The 6,538-nt window shown below is 39.1% G+C and overlaps 1 long non-coding RNA gene across 1 annotated transcript; it reads left to right on the forward strand.

Moving 5' to 3' along the window:
* Positions 1 to 1,705: 1,705 nt before the first annotated feature.
* On the forward strand, positions 1,706 to 5,992 carry LOC147751819 (uncharacterized). Its single transcript, XR_015315830.1, has 4 exons — positions 1,706 to 1,937; positions 3,557 to 3,775; positions 4,954 to 5,153; positions 5,448 to 5,992. It is a non-coding gene; the product is annotated as an uncharacterized LOC147751819 (long non-coding RNA).
* The last annotated feature ends 546 nt before the right edge of the window (positions 5,993 to 6,538 follow it).

Genomic DNA, 6,538 nt, shown 5'->3' on the forward strand with positions numbered 1-6,538 from the left:
ATCGACAAAGAAGCCAGACCAAATAATTGTCATCGCCACTTTATTCCATGGAACTTGAAAGTATGTAACAGCGTTGTAACCAATCGACACATGGCAAAATATAACCGACACTAGGACGGCTAGGAAAAGTGGGCCGAAGGGAGTGCGATAGGATGTTCTGAATTCGAACACGGGAGAGCCCCTCGAACAAAGTCAGCTGCATAATTGTTAGTACTAATATAGTGCTATGTAAAACAGTACTTCAGCTGTATTTTTTCAATTGATATTTCAATTAATCTATTGTGAGTGGCTAAATAATGCTATATATAAAAATAAAATCAAGTAGTTGTTGTTAAAGTTAGAGTCTAAGGCACCGGCACGCTTATAATCCCTTTCCAACTCCGTGAGAAATGGTCGTTGAAATGATACTGTACTGTATAGCGTAAAGTATTCGAACTCTAATTGGCTGAAAATTAGGCTATATCTAGTAGTACAAAAAAAACTTTGATATTTCTAAACTATTCGATCATGTAAAGAAACAGACCGACGTGTTTATCTTACCGTACCTTCTAGCATGTTCCTTATTATCTTCTGCTTTGTTTTGACTCTAGATCCTCAGCATCCGCCAATCGTGTCTACTAACGATGAATAGAGCATGTCAACACAGTCTTCAATCCATTGATGAATTAATTGTTCTGTTCACAGGGAATGGCCAATACAGATTCTACGAATAATCATTACAGCACAATTATAACGATCTATATGACGTACAGTATAGCTAAACAGTATCTTGCCAATGTTCAATTATTGCGTGCACAGTTGCTTCGCTACGGGAATCAATGCTTTTATTTCCAGCAGGAAAAATATGGAGTTTACGATACTCTTTACTCGATAAAAAGTTTGTATATGTATTAATTTAGGTTAGCTAATTCCTAGCCGTGGTCTATGTGGGTCGAAACGTAACCCAGTAGAACCCAATTTTTGGTGAATCATAGATTCAAGAAGATTCTGAAGAAGTGTTAGATACGAGAACAAGAAAGGAAAACGGTTTAAGTTGGAGTGTGCCTTGTCGACGTTACACTCATTTTCATAACAACACATTATTGTTAGATATACACAAAAAGCAGAAACAAAAAGCACACGGTTAGTCATTAATATTGTTTGACAACGTAGGAGGCTGCCATTTTTTCTTCGTCCAACATACCACTATTCTGAGTACATTTTCCCCGCTGCCGGTGCTGCGCCCACTCACAGAATAGACCGACATGCTGCTACCAGCTGCAACTAGAGTCTCTTCATACTCGACCATTCTGCTAGCTCGGGATACCACGTGTAATTACCTTCAACATGCGATTGTGTAAGTCATTGCTTAAGATTTCTATTTACGAAAGACAATTACCTGATGAGAGCTAATAGTCAAGGACGTCGTCAGAGTTCGATGGTGGGGTAAACGTTGATTAATCGAAAAGAAAGCAATTTACCCCGGTGATACTTTTGCGGTGTTCATTTGTTGTGAAAGAACTCTTACATGTGTTATACAAATGGCCAGTGCGCGGATAAACATTATAAAAGTACTTTTACTTTCAGCGAAAAGCTCAAAATTTGAACCTTCGGTTACGCAATTTTTTGAGTCTATATCAGGCAGTTCGAAAAGGTCACAGTGTTAAGGATTAAATTCACGATTTCGTTACTTTTTTAAGATGCCACTTCAGCTACATGCAAAATAAAGTCTATAGTTACATCTTGCGGTGAAAAGTGGACGCCCGCTGATGGCAAGACGACGTCCTTGCAGGCGATCGAAGCCATGGCCATGAGGCATTGTTAATGCGATTACAAGGAGCAATCCCTGGCTAAGCAAATGGAAGGAAACCGACAATAACTCATCTAGAACTCGTCTGTGTGAGCTCAGGGTAGCCAACAGTATCGTCTTTTCCGACAGACATCATATGTCTTCGTAGGTAAGTGTATCGTGATGGACATCAAAAGAGAGGATGGTGTTGAATGCCTTAATCAGAATGAATTAAAGCAGCCTCATGTCGAGGGCCGATTCGAAACCAGAGTTTAACAGTGGGTCGAAACGAAACTCTTACCGGTCACCGTTCGAAGTTCTTTTGACATGAGATAAAAATCAAATCTATTTTCAGACGATATCTATTTGAAAATACCTCAAGCCTATAGAAAACGCCAGTAGACTATAAGTTGATGAAAAAATAGAAAAATCGTAAATTTTTTCAATTCATATAAATATATTTCAACGATTTCACGTATCTGATCCAATTAATATTAATTGAAATCGAGCTCCGAGACATAGATGCATTTATCGGTCAATATACAGTACTGCCTTTCAAAATACAAAGATAAACTCATCCTTCTTTACTTTTTTGAATGATAGGTATTAAGGTACAGTCACCGTCTTTGTATTGTTTAGCCGTCGACTTGTACCTATATTGACAGATAAATGTGTTGTCTGTTTGTGATAGCTTTACTAACATGAAGGTTCGATATCGACTAAACTTAATAAGTTGCGGGTGTATACAGGGTCATTAGATGTATTTTTGCAATTTGTATAATTATTTTTTTCGTTTTTTATCAACTGTGCTTAATTAACTGTGACGCACAACTAAACTTATAAGCTTCATCTTTGATCTATAATTCTGTTCTTGTTGGCCAACTCTGGCCCTTTTAAACTAAATTCATATACTATTTTTTCAAAAGCGCTATATTCGGTATAAGATGTCAAACATGTGTTTAAGATAAAAAAAAAAAACGTTAATTCATAACCCAAAGTACATAGATCGAAATTGAAGACGGGGTACAATTTTTATTAACATTCTCAGCTTGTGTCCTTGAATAATGTCTGCAGTAAATAGAATATAGGCCTAAAAACGCGCAAAAGCACTAGAGTGTTGTCACATGCAGGTTTTTAACAATTAGCAAGCTTCTACCTAGATTTTTTCTAACTTCATTAATCGAGACAGCCAGCCTTATGAAATTTATTACTACGATTGCGATTGACCAGTGATGATTTCCGCGATGGTCCAACATATCTTTTAAAGCAGTGGCCTACGCAGGAAATTCTAACTGGCGATGTCTGGACGGGACCAGATTGTCGTCAGATAAGGTCTTTAGACAGGCATTCCAAAGATAAGAGGGGCTACAGTTTAAGTGTAGAGAGGGAGACATTGCGAAGGGGTGATAAATGAAAGCTGGTCACTATAGGTCGAAGTTTGATTAGGAAGGGAAACTTGAGAACGAGTGCTGAGTGTATACAATGAAACGTAGTAGAACAGAAGTTTTACCAGACAGAGTCATCTTTGGGGGTAAGAGAGAAGCATATGTCAACTCAAGGATAAACTCGACGATTACACGGCATAGTACCTATTTAGAGAACTACTAATCAATTATAAGAACAGTTGGCATATGGAAAGCAATAACTCTGCAAGCGTAAATGGGTTGTGCATTTTCTGTCCTAAGAGGAAACTTTTTTAGAGCTTACAACGAGGCCAATTCATGGAAAGCCTTGTAGGCAACATTGCATGTAACGAGTTAATAGATAATGAAGATTCTTTTGTTCCAGTCAGGAGAGGACTCCATCCCCCACGGGACGCGTAAGAGGAAAGGAAAGTTAACTAGCCCGTGCAGATGTATGGTAGTAAGCTTGCCATATAGAAGGTCGAATTAGAGGCATGGAATATTACTTGTGCGATCTCACGCCTCTGCCATCGTGGACAACCTTCAGTTGAAGAAAGAAAGAAATTGATCTTTCAGAGAATATCACAGGTGCGACCACTACAGGGTAAGTGGATATTAGAGGAGCTATTTTCTCAAATTTAAACCTTACATACAGATCAAGCAAAGTGAAACGTGAACATAGTACGCTAAAAGAAAACTGATGAAATTGTACGGACCCCAGTGCCTCACTAACTTGTACAATCTGGCAATTTCTGCATCAGACATAGATTTACTATGTAGCACGGTTTGTTTGTTGCTACCGCCGTCGAGTGGGTAGAGTAGAATTCGAATAGACAAAACAGACGATTCCTTTTATGTTTGCTAATTAACGCGCGAAGCAAAATGAGATTACGCGTTATTTGGTACTGGAGGCTGACGGCAACATGCAACAAGGCTGTGGTTACATTTACGCAATCATTGATAGCCTCTCGCATACAAATGCCTTTTCGCCGAGAGTGTATGGAACGAAAAAAATAGTGCAATGGACTTTTTTTATAGATTGCCTATATTTATAGAAGCATAAAACCATCTGAATGTCTCTACTTCATGACAAATGTAACGCAGCTGTATGTTAATAGGAATTCTCATCAGCTCCACTGGAAAGCAGTTTGTTGCGTTAAGCAAGACCACTATTTTCGTTGTAAGCCGTTGAAATGCCTTTAACTCAGCCGCTAGGAAAGAGATACTAGGCAAGCGTTTCGATTCTATTAGAAATATATTAACCGAAGTATACGGTCATAGGTTATAATCATCATGAGGTCGATCGCAAGTGAACAAGATGTCCTTGATGAACGTTATCTTATTTACTCGATATAGTAAACCTCGAACCTTGCCTTATTGAAGATGAGACACATAATTTGAGCTGCACCCCCCTGGTACGTACTGCACTACCTGATATTCATTATGTACTGCTCGGCTTATATACATGTATATATATAAATTTTTTTATTATATGACTTCGCTTTTAAATGCGTCAGGCATATTCATACAGTATGCGAGATGCGAAAATAATCTCTCATAAGAGTTCAAACCAGTATAGTAACAGTTCAGCAAACCGAAAAGGATAAATCTGGATCGAACGAGAAGTTTGTACAAACCGTAAATGTCCGACAATTATCTAACTCGTCAATTTTTGGAACGTATTCTGATATTGAGTTTGTCTCCTAGCGTAGCATAGAGTGAGCTATTTTAATTGCCTTGAGTTCGTTAAGATATATCAAATAAATATCTGTCGAATTTTAGGGATTGCTCGGAGAAAAATGGCCGCTTCCAGGTCTCTATTCGCTTTCATCCTGTTGGCTGTCGTCCTGGTAAAAGCCGTATCGTGCGGTGATGATGTCAACTACCGAAAATCTCCTTTTAATGGAAGCGTTTTCGGCAAGCGAAATAATGGCCTTCTGGCGGAATGGGTTGTCGGTCAGGGCGACCGGGGAGCTTGTGAGGTGACTATTTGATTTGCAATTGAATTTATCTGTCGATAATGGTGGTATATTTAGTCGTTTTAGTTCAAAAAGTTCGTAAAATACGTCTGATGGCGGGCATCTTTCAACGTTGCGGTAAAGCAATAGGTATATCAAGGATTAGTTCTTGACAATAATCCTATACTTGCCGATTCGGGTCCTGCCATCGAGCACACTTGTACTATATGGCATTGGTATTAAAATGAAAAAAGTTGAAAAGTAGTGTCTTTTATAATAAAAATATGTCACACCAATGATGACCACACTCTTTTACAGGTTTTGCTCCATGCATGCGGGCAGCTCCTACAGAGAGAGCATCATCGACTAACAAGGAGTCTGATTGTGCAAAGCAAAGACGCAGGCACGTTTACCTTTGACTTACCTATCGTCTGATCGTAGCCACGTCGCGGTGGCTGTATCTCTTACGAAACTATTTCTTAAACCGGTCTACTTCTACATAAGGGTACATAGCAATGTTTTGTTAATCAGAATATACTGAAAGCATCGTAACGTGTTTCTTTTGCATATATTATTTAAACGTAGCTCACGTGTGGCCATGCGGATGTGTGTTGTTCCGTAGCTGAGAGCTCTTACGGAAAGCCATGCTACTACGTCTGGCCAAATCACGTATATACGAAGCCGTCGACGACAATAATAGACATATCCAGTGTTTTCTATTATTCAGTAACATTACCGGATAAAACTAATGATGTATGCTCGGTGTGACGGAATGGCAAACGTGTGAATCGGCTTTCGAGCAAATATATCCTACAATAGAATAAATCAGTTCTTCGCCGTCGCCTCATCGCCAAGAGTCATAATCAGAGCGAGTCCTAATTACACGTAATAGCAATAGCAGGAAAGCGTTCTTAAGTAAAAATATTTCGCCACTTGGCATTATAAATCACGCAGCGGCTGATACAGGAAAGTCACTGTATTTAGAGTAGAAAAGAAAAGTCCGCGCCATAATTGAATCATAACAATAACAAGCTGAATACCTACGATTTCGATACGATCAGATGATTTGTCCGACACGTCACATACATACGAATAGCAGGCCTGTTATAGGCTATAGCCGAAGACCAACTAAACCTAAGTTCGGGTAAACAGGGTGCATCAATTCAATCTGCTCAACCGATCTTCACCTGATCTCCACCACACCGTGTTAGCCACAGTTGTCCTTTTGTATATGCGTTACGATTCGGTTTTTGGTCTCTAATTACCTAAGAAGTTTCCAAGTCAGTGCCAGAAGTTTGTAGAGAATACCACATCGACGTCACTATAGAAAGTGAAGCTCGGCAGTATCAAAGAGTTGTTGCTATTACCTTCACAAGGTATAAATACGTAAGAGGCGAACAACGTGAAAA

Source organism: Varroa jacobsoni, unplaced genomic scaffold (assembly GCF_002532875.2).
Source record: "Varroa jacobsoni isolate VJ856 unplaced genomic scaffold, vjacob_1.0 contig03179, whole genome shotgun sequence".
Classification (NCBI taxonomy): domain Eukaryota; kingdom Metazoa; phylum Arthropoda; class Arachnida; order Mesostigmata; family Varroidae; genus Varroa; species Varroa jacobsoni.